This window comes from Bufo gargarizans, chromosome 4, assembly GCF_014858855.1.
Source record: "Bufo gargarizans isolate SCDJY-AF-19 chromosome 4, ASM1485885v1, whole genome shotgun sequence".
NCBI classification, from domain to species: Eukaryota; Metazoa; Chordata; class Amphibia; order Anura; family Bufonidae; genus Bufo; species Bufo gargarizans.
In genome coordinates, this window is record NC_058083.1 from 527,210,001 (window position 1) to 527,217,377 (window position 7,377).

Sequence of the window (7,377 nt, forward strand, 5' to 3'; positions counted from 1 at the left end):
CGCGGTCTACTAAGAACGCATTTGAACTGAGTGTGAATTGTACCCACATCACCTTTGGCCTGCTGCGGCTATTTATCCAGGCAACGTAACAGAAAAAAATTAGCTTTTGCCTTGTAACTCGGGATACTATGTCAGCCCCAGTTACAGGAGAAATCAATAGTGGAAAAAAAAAATGAAGTTACATGTCCCCCAGAGGTCTTGTATGACCTTATAGGGGATGCAAAGTGTAAAATAAATAAAAAAGTTTCACATGTAAAAATAAAAATTCTCCAAGTAAGGAATAATAAAAAAAAAAAAGTTAAAAATAGGAAAATAAATAAATAAAATAGACATATTTGGTATTGCCGCGTCCGTGACAGCCGGCTCTATAAATATATCACATGATCCACCCAGTTCGATAAACACCATAAAAAATAAAAACTGTGTCAAAAAAAGCCATTTTTGTCACCTTACATCAGAAACAAAATGGTACCAATAAAACCATCACCTCATCCTGCAAAAAATGAGCCCCTACATAAGAAAATCGCTCAAAAAATAAAAAAAAACTATAGTTCTCACAACATGGACACATTAAAACATAATTTTTTTGTTTAAAAAATGCTATTATTATGTTAAAGTAAAATAAAAATAAAAAGTACATATATTAGGTATTTCCACGTCCGTAACAACCAGCTGTATAAAAATATCACACGACCTAACCCCTCGGGTGAACACCGTAAATTTTTTTTTTTTTAAAACTGTGCCAAAAAAGCAATTTTTTGTCACCTAACATCACATAAAGTGCAACACCAAGTGATCAAAAAGGCGTATGCCCCCCAAAATAGTACCAATCAAACCTTCACCTCATCCCGCAAAAAATGAGAACCTAAGACAATCGGTCAAAAAATAAAAAAAAGCTATGGCTCTCAGACTATGGAGACGCTAAAACATCATTTTTTTTGTTTAAAAAGTGCTATTGTGTAAAACTTAATAAATAAGAAAAAGTAGACATATTAGGTATCGCCACGTCAATAACGATCTGCTCTATAAAAATGTCACATGACCTAACCCCTCAGTTGAACGCTGTAAAAATAAATAAATAAATCAAATTATGCTAAAACAACCAACTTTTTGGTCACCTTGCCCCATAAAGTGTTATAATAAATGATCAAAAAAATCATTTGTACCCAAAAATAGTACCAATAAAAACGTCAACTCTTCCTGCACAAAACGAGCCCCTGCACAAGACGATCGTCAGAAAAATAAAAAATATGGTGTTCAGAAAAAGGAGACACAAAAACATAATTTTTTTTCAAAAATGCTTTATTATGTAAAACTGAAACAAACAAAGAAATTTAACATATTTGATATCATTGCGTCCATAAGAACTTGCTCTATAAAAATAGCACATGATCTACCCTGTCAGATGAATGTTGCAAAAAATAAAAACAGTGCCAAAATAGCCATTTTTTGGTTACCTTGCCTCACAAAAACGTTATATAGAGCAATTAAAAATCATATGTACCCCAAAATAGTACCAATAAAACTGGCACCTTATCCCCTAGTTTCCAAAAATGGGGTCACTTTTTGGGAGTTTCTACTGTAGGGGTGCATCAGGGGGGCTTTAAATGGGACATGGCATCTAAAAACCAGTTCAGCAAAATCTGCCTTCCAAAAACCATATGGTGCTCCTTTTCTTCAGCGCCCTGCCGTGTGCCCTTACATCAGCTGACGACCACATGTTTCTGTAAACCGCAGAATCAGGGTAATAAATATTGAGTTTTGTTTGGCTGTTAACCCTCGATGTGTTAAAGAAAAAAATGGATTAAAATGGAAAATCTGCCAAAAAAGTTAAAATAAAAAATTTGATCTCCATTTTCCTTTAATTCTTGTGGAACACCTAAAGGGTTAACAAAGTTTGTAAAATCTGTTTTAAGTAACGTGAGGGGAGTAGTTTCTACAATGGGGTTATTTATGGGGGTTTCCACTATGTAAGCCCCACAAAGTGACTTCAGACCTGAACTGGTCCTTAAAAAGTGGGTTTTGGCAATTTGACATTTAAAAAATGATGCCAACATAAAGTAGACATATAGGGAATGAGGTATCACTTTCTGTTTTAAAAGCAGAGAAATTAAAATTTTGGAAATTGCAAATTTTTTTAAATTTTTGGTAAATTGGGGATTTTTTGATAAATAAAGGTGAAATATATTGACTCAAATTTATGACTATCATGAAGTACAATGTGTCACGAGAAAACAATCTCTGACCTGGATAAGTAAAAGCGTTCCAAAGTTATTACCACATAAAGTGACATATGTCAGATTTGCAAAATTAGGCCTGGTCAGGAAGGGGGCAAATGGCCCGGATGTAAAGTGGTTAAAATGAATGGGTCCGCATCTGATCCGCAGAGGCCGGCACAGTTTTTACACCAGGCACAAGGACTGCCACAGATATGCCTAATTTATGAAGAGGCGTGCAAGGGGGAAACTTGACTAATCTTATGGCAGCGCAAGGGGGAAACTAAGATTGCCGTACTGTCACGACGAGGTGTGGGAGGGAACACCACACCAAACACAAGGGGTGGGGGAGAAGGTATCTGGCATAGAAACTAGGGAGGAAAAGCTCACCACCTAATGAATCCTAACCATAGCCCTGACTGCTAACCTAATGAACGGACCTCAGTGGTAGGACCATTCATTCCCTAGAACCTAAAGCCTGACTACCCTGTAATGCCCTGAGGTAGTGATAGGGCCCAAAGACGACCCGTTTCTTAATCTGAAGGAACAGGGGTCTTGACTCAGACCAGATACCAGAAGGCAGGGGAAACAACACAAAACAAATACAAAGGAATGAGACGCTTAACTCCTGAAGTAGAAGAAAGAGCAGGAACACTAGAGGAGACAACACACACTAGCTCTTCCACTTGCAAATTAAGCTATGCACTGCAAGGAGTGAAGGGGGTAGGCAGACTTAAATAGTAATGACCACTACACTGCACCTGACTAGAGGTGTGGTCATTACCATCAACAACAAAGTGAAATTAAAAGAGGCTGTCAGATGACATAACATGCAGACAGCCTCTCCAACCTTCTAACAGCTAGCCTGGGAGTGATCGTGACAGTACCCCCCCTTCTACAGGTGGCCTCCAGACACCCAGGACCGACTTTCTCCGGATGAGCTCTGTGATAGGCCCTCACCAGACGATTAGCATTAATGTTGGTCGCTGGGACCCTCATCCTCTCCTCAGGTCCGTAACCCCTCCAGTGCACGAGATACTGGAGGAATCTACGGAGAACTCGGGAGTCAATTATCTTGGCGATTTCAAATTCCAAATTACCATGCACCATGACAGGAGCGGGGGGCAAGGAGGATGGCTCAACATCTCTCTTCAACAATTACCTATGGAACACGTTATGAATCTTCAAAGCTTGAGGAAGCTCAAGACGAAAGGCTACAGGGTTAATAACGACAGTGATCTTATATTGACCAATAAACCTTGTACCCAACTTCCAAGAAGGTATTTTCAACTTAATGTTTCTTGTGGACAGCCACACAGAATCACCCACTCTCAGGTCCGGACCACTCATACGTCTCTTGTCAGCCATACGTTTATACTTCTTGCTCTTCTTTTTCAGATTATTTAGAATTTTCCGCCAGATAGATGACAAAGAAGAGAAAAATATTTCCTTTTACGGTACACCAGAAGTCTCAGTACCAGAAAAAGTACCAAATTGCAGGTGGAACCCATATGCCCCAAAGAATGGCGACTTATCAATGGACTCCTGTCTACGGTTATTTATAGCAAACTCGGCCAAAGCCAAGAACGAAGAACACTCCTCCTGGTTCTCAGAGACAAAACATCTCAAATAAGTCTCCAGATTCTAATTCGTGCGTTCGGTCTGTTCATTCGACTGAGGATGAAAGGCCAAAGAGAAGGACAATTGTACCCCCAGACGAGTACAGAACGCCTTCCAGAATTTGGAAAGAAACTGAGTCCCCTATCAGACACCACATCAGAGGGAAGACCATGTAGTTTAACGATGTTGTCGACAAACACCTGTCCAAGAGTTTAAGCATTGGGAAGACCTGGTAATGCTATAAAGGGTGCCATCTTACTAAATCGATTAACAACAACCAAAATCACAGTTTTCCCTGAAGAATTAGATAAATCTGTGACAAAATCCATGGATAAATGAGTCCATGGTCTGGACGGGATGGTCAGCGGAAGCAAAGACCCACAAGTACCACAGGCCGACACATAGTCCTCAACACACTTATGCAACCCCGGCCACCAAAATCGACGAGAATTTAGATCAATAGTGGATCTGCTCCCAGGGTGTCCTGTAAGACGGCGGTTGGGGGTGGCTGGCTGGGCGCAAGTGTAGCTGAAACGCCGCCCCTAGGGCAGAAAGAAGACGATTCTACCAGGTTATAAAACATCAGTTTACTGTATTTATAAGGTGGACAGGGGGTATACTTATATGATTTTAATACACTTTAGAAGACCTGTGCATGCATATATATAGCTAAATATGCTTATTGGGCCTGTCAGTGTCCCTTTAAGCAAAACATTCCTTCACAGCAGAAAAGACTTGTAATGCCGCCTCAGACCAAACAGAGAAATTAGCACCCTTCCTAGTCATGTCCGTTAAAGGTTTAACCACAGTAGAATAGTTCAGGATTAATTTATGGTAGTAGTTGGTATACCGCATAAGCGCCTTCAGATTTTCGGGTCGATCCTAGTCCAACACCACACGGACCTTCTCGGGATGCATACGAAAACCTGAGGATGAGAGCAGGCAACCCAGGAATTGCACTTCCTGAACTGCAAATACACACTTTTCCATCTTAGCATATAACTTATTCTCTCTTAGGAACTGTAACACCTGTCTCACATGATTCTGATGAGTCTCCATATGAGGGGAATAAATGAATATGTCATCCAGATATACAACAACAAACCTCCCCACCAGATGATGAAAGATGTCATTGATAAAGTGTTGAAAAACCGCTGGAGTCTTCCACTCATCCCCCTCCTTGATCCTTACCAGATTATAAGCCCCCCTCCGATCCAATTTAGAGAACACCTTGGCACCGACAATCTGACTAAACAAATCCAGGATTAAAGGAGCTCACGGAAGTCCAGACATGGCCTCAGGTTACCATCCTTCTCTTTACAAGGAAAAAGCCAGCAGCTACAGGGGATGTGGATGGTCTGATATGTCCCTTTGCCAAACTCTCGGTGATATATTCTCGCATGGCCTTTCTTTCGGGTTCCAAAAGATTATACAACCTAGATTTGGGCAGTTTAGCTCCGGGAATGAGATTGACGGAACAATCATACTCCCGATGTGGGGGTAACTCCTGGTTACCACTCTTAGAAAATACTTCAGAAAATTCGGAAATGAACGAGGGTACAATTTTAGTGGTGACCACATAGAACGACATATTAAGACAGTTGTCTATGCAAAATTCACTCTAATCGAGAATCTGTCTCGCTTGCCAGTCGATGGTAGGGTTATGTTTGCTTAACCACGGTAAGCCCAAAACCATCGAAGCAGGCAGACCCTCCAACACATAACACGAGAAAGATACCTGATGGAAATTACCCACCCTTAAATGGATGTCATTTACCACCTGCTACAGGCATTTTTGGGTAAGAGGTGCGGAATCAATTGCAAAGACAGAAATGCTTTTCTCTAGTGCACTAGTAGACAACCCATGCATACGAACGAACTGTCCATCAATCAGGTTAACCCCTGGCCCACTGTCGATAAATACTTTGATTTCCACAGTTTTGGACTCTAGCGCCACCTCGGCAGACAGGAGAAATCTGGTACTACCAGTAAAAGACAAAAGTACGTTTTCTTGCTCCCCACCCACACCACCAATAGTAACTTGGGGATTAAACGTCTTTTTCTTGTTTTTACCTTGACCCAGCAAGAACGGACAACTATTCACAAAATGTCCCTTCTTTCCACAACAAAAACAGACCCCCTTCATATGACCAAAGCTCTTACCAAAGTCCCAGGAGTAGCTCCCCCTAGCTGCATAGGCTCATCACAAGGCGTAAACTCGGGAGTCTCTCCACCCAAAGTATCAGAGAGAGCCGCCATCTCATATGACAGTACCACCTGAGAATGAGGAACTTTAGATCTCTTTCTCAGATGTCTATCTATACGTACAGAAAGTGACATGGCTGCCTCCAAAGACTCAGAAAGGCCAACACGACTTTCAGCCTCCCAGATAATCCCTGTCAGAATTGACTACGCAGAGCTGGATCATTCCACTCCGTATCCGTAGCCCATCTCCTAAATTCAGAGCAGTAGATCTCCGCAGACCGCTTTCCCTGCCGCAAGCCACGCAACTTAGTCTCGGCCAGGGAAATCCGATCCAGGTCGTCGGAAATCAACCTCAGAGCTCTGAAAAACTCATCCACGACCAGAGGGACTAACTACCCTGTAATGCCCTGAGGTAGTGATGGGGCCCAAAGACGACCCGTTCCTTAAGCTGAAGGAACAGGGGTCTTGACTCAGACCAGAAGGCAAGGGAAACAACACAGAACAAATACAAAGGAATGAGACACTTAACTTCCTGAAGTAATAGAAAGAGCAGGAACACAAGAGGAAACAACAAACACCAGCTCTTCCACTTGCAAATGAAGCTATACACCGAAAGGAGTGAAGGGAGTAGCCAGACTTAAATAGTAATGACCACTATGCTGCACCTGACTAGAGGTGTGGTCATTACCATCAACAACAAAGTGAAATTAAAAGAGGCTGTCAGATGACATCACGTACAGACTGTCTCTCCGACCTTCTAACACCTAGCTTGGGAGTGACAGTGACACGTACAAAGCCGGTCTTAGTAAATGGGCAATGCTTTCTTCAAGCAGCAGTACAGGAAAAAGTATGCAGGACAATGCTCCAGCGCACGCATCAAAGTCCTCCACTGCATGGCCAGCCAGTAAAGGCCTTAACCACTTCCAGAATGTCATGGAACCATGAACCAGACGTACAACAAGAGATAAGTGGAAAATAAGAAGGTTTTATTGAAGAGCAAGCCGTAAGCAAAGTCCGAACGGATGGCTAAACCGAAGCAGGGTCTTGCGGAGACAGAGGTCAGGAACCAGAAGGGTAGTCAGACGAAGCCAGGAATCAGGAACCAACGGGGTAGTCAGACGAAGCCGGAATCAGGAACCAACGGGGTAGTCAGACGAAGCCGGAATCAGGAACCAACGGGGTAGTCAGACGAGACCAGGATCAGGAACCAGAAGTAGCAGCAGTCTTGGAAGCATGTGAACACAGGAGGACCAAGCAAGGAACTGAAGCCACAGACCTCCTATATATATGAGCTAGGCATCCAGCTCCTCCCAGTGGGAAGGAGAAGCCGCAGGGT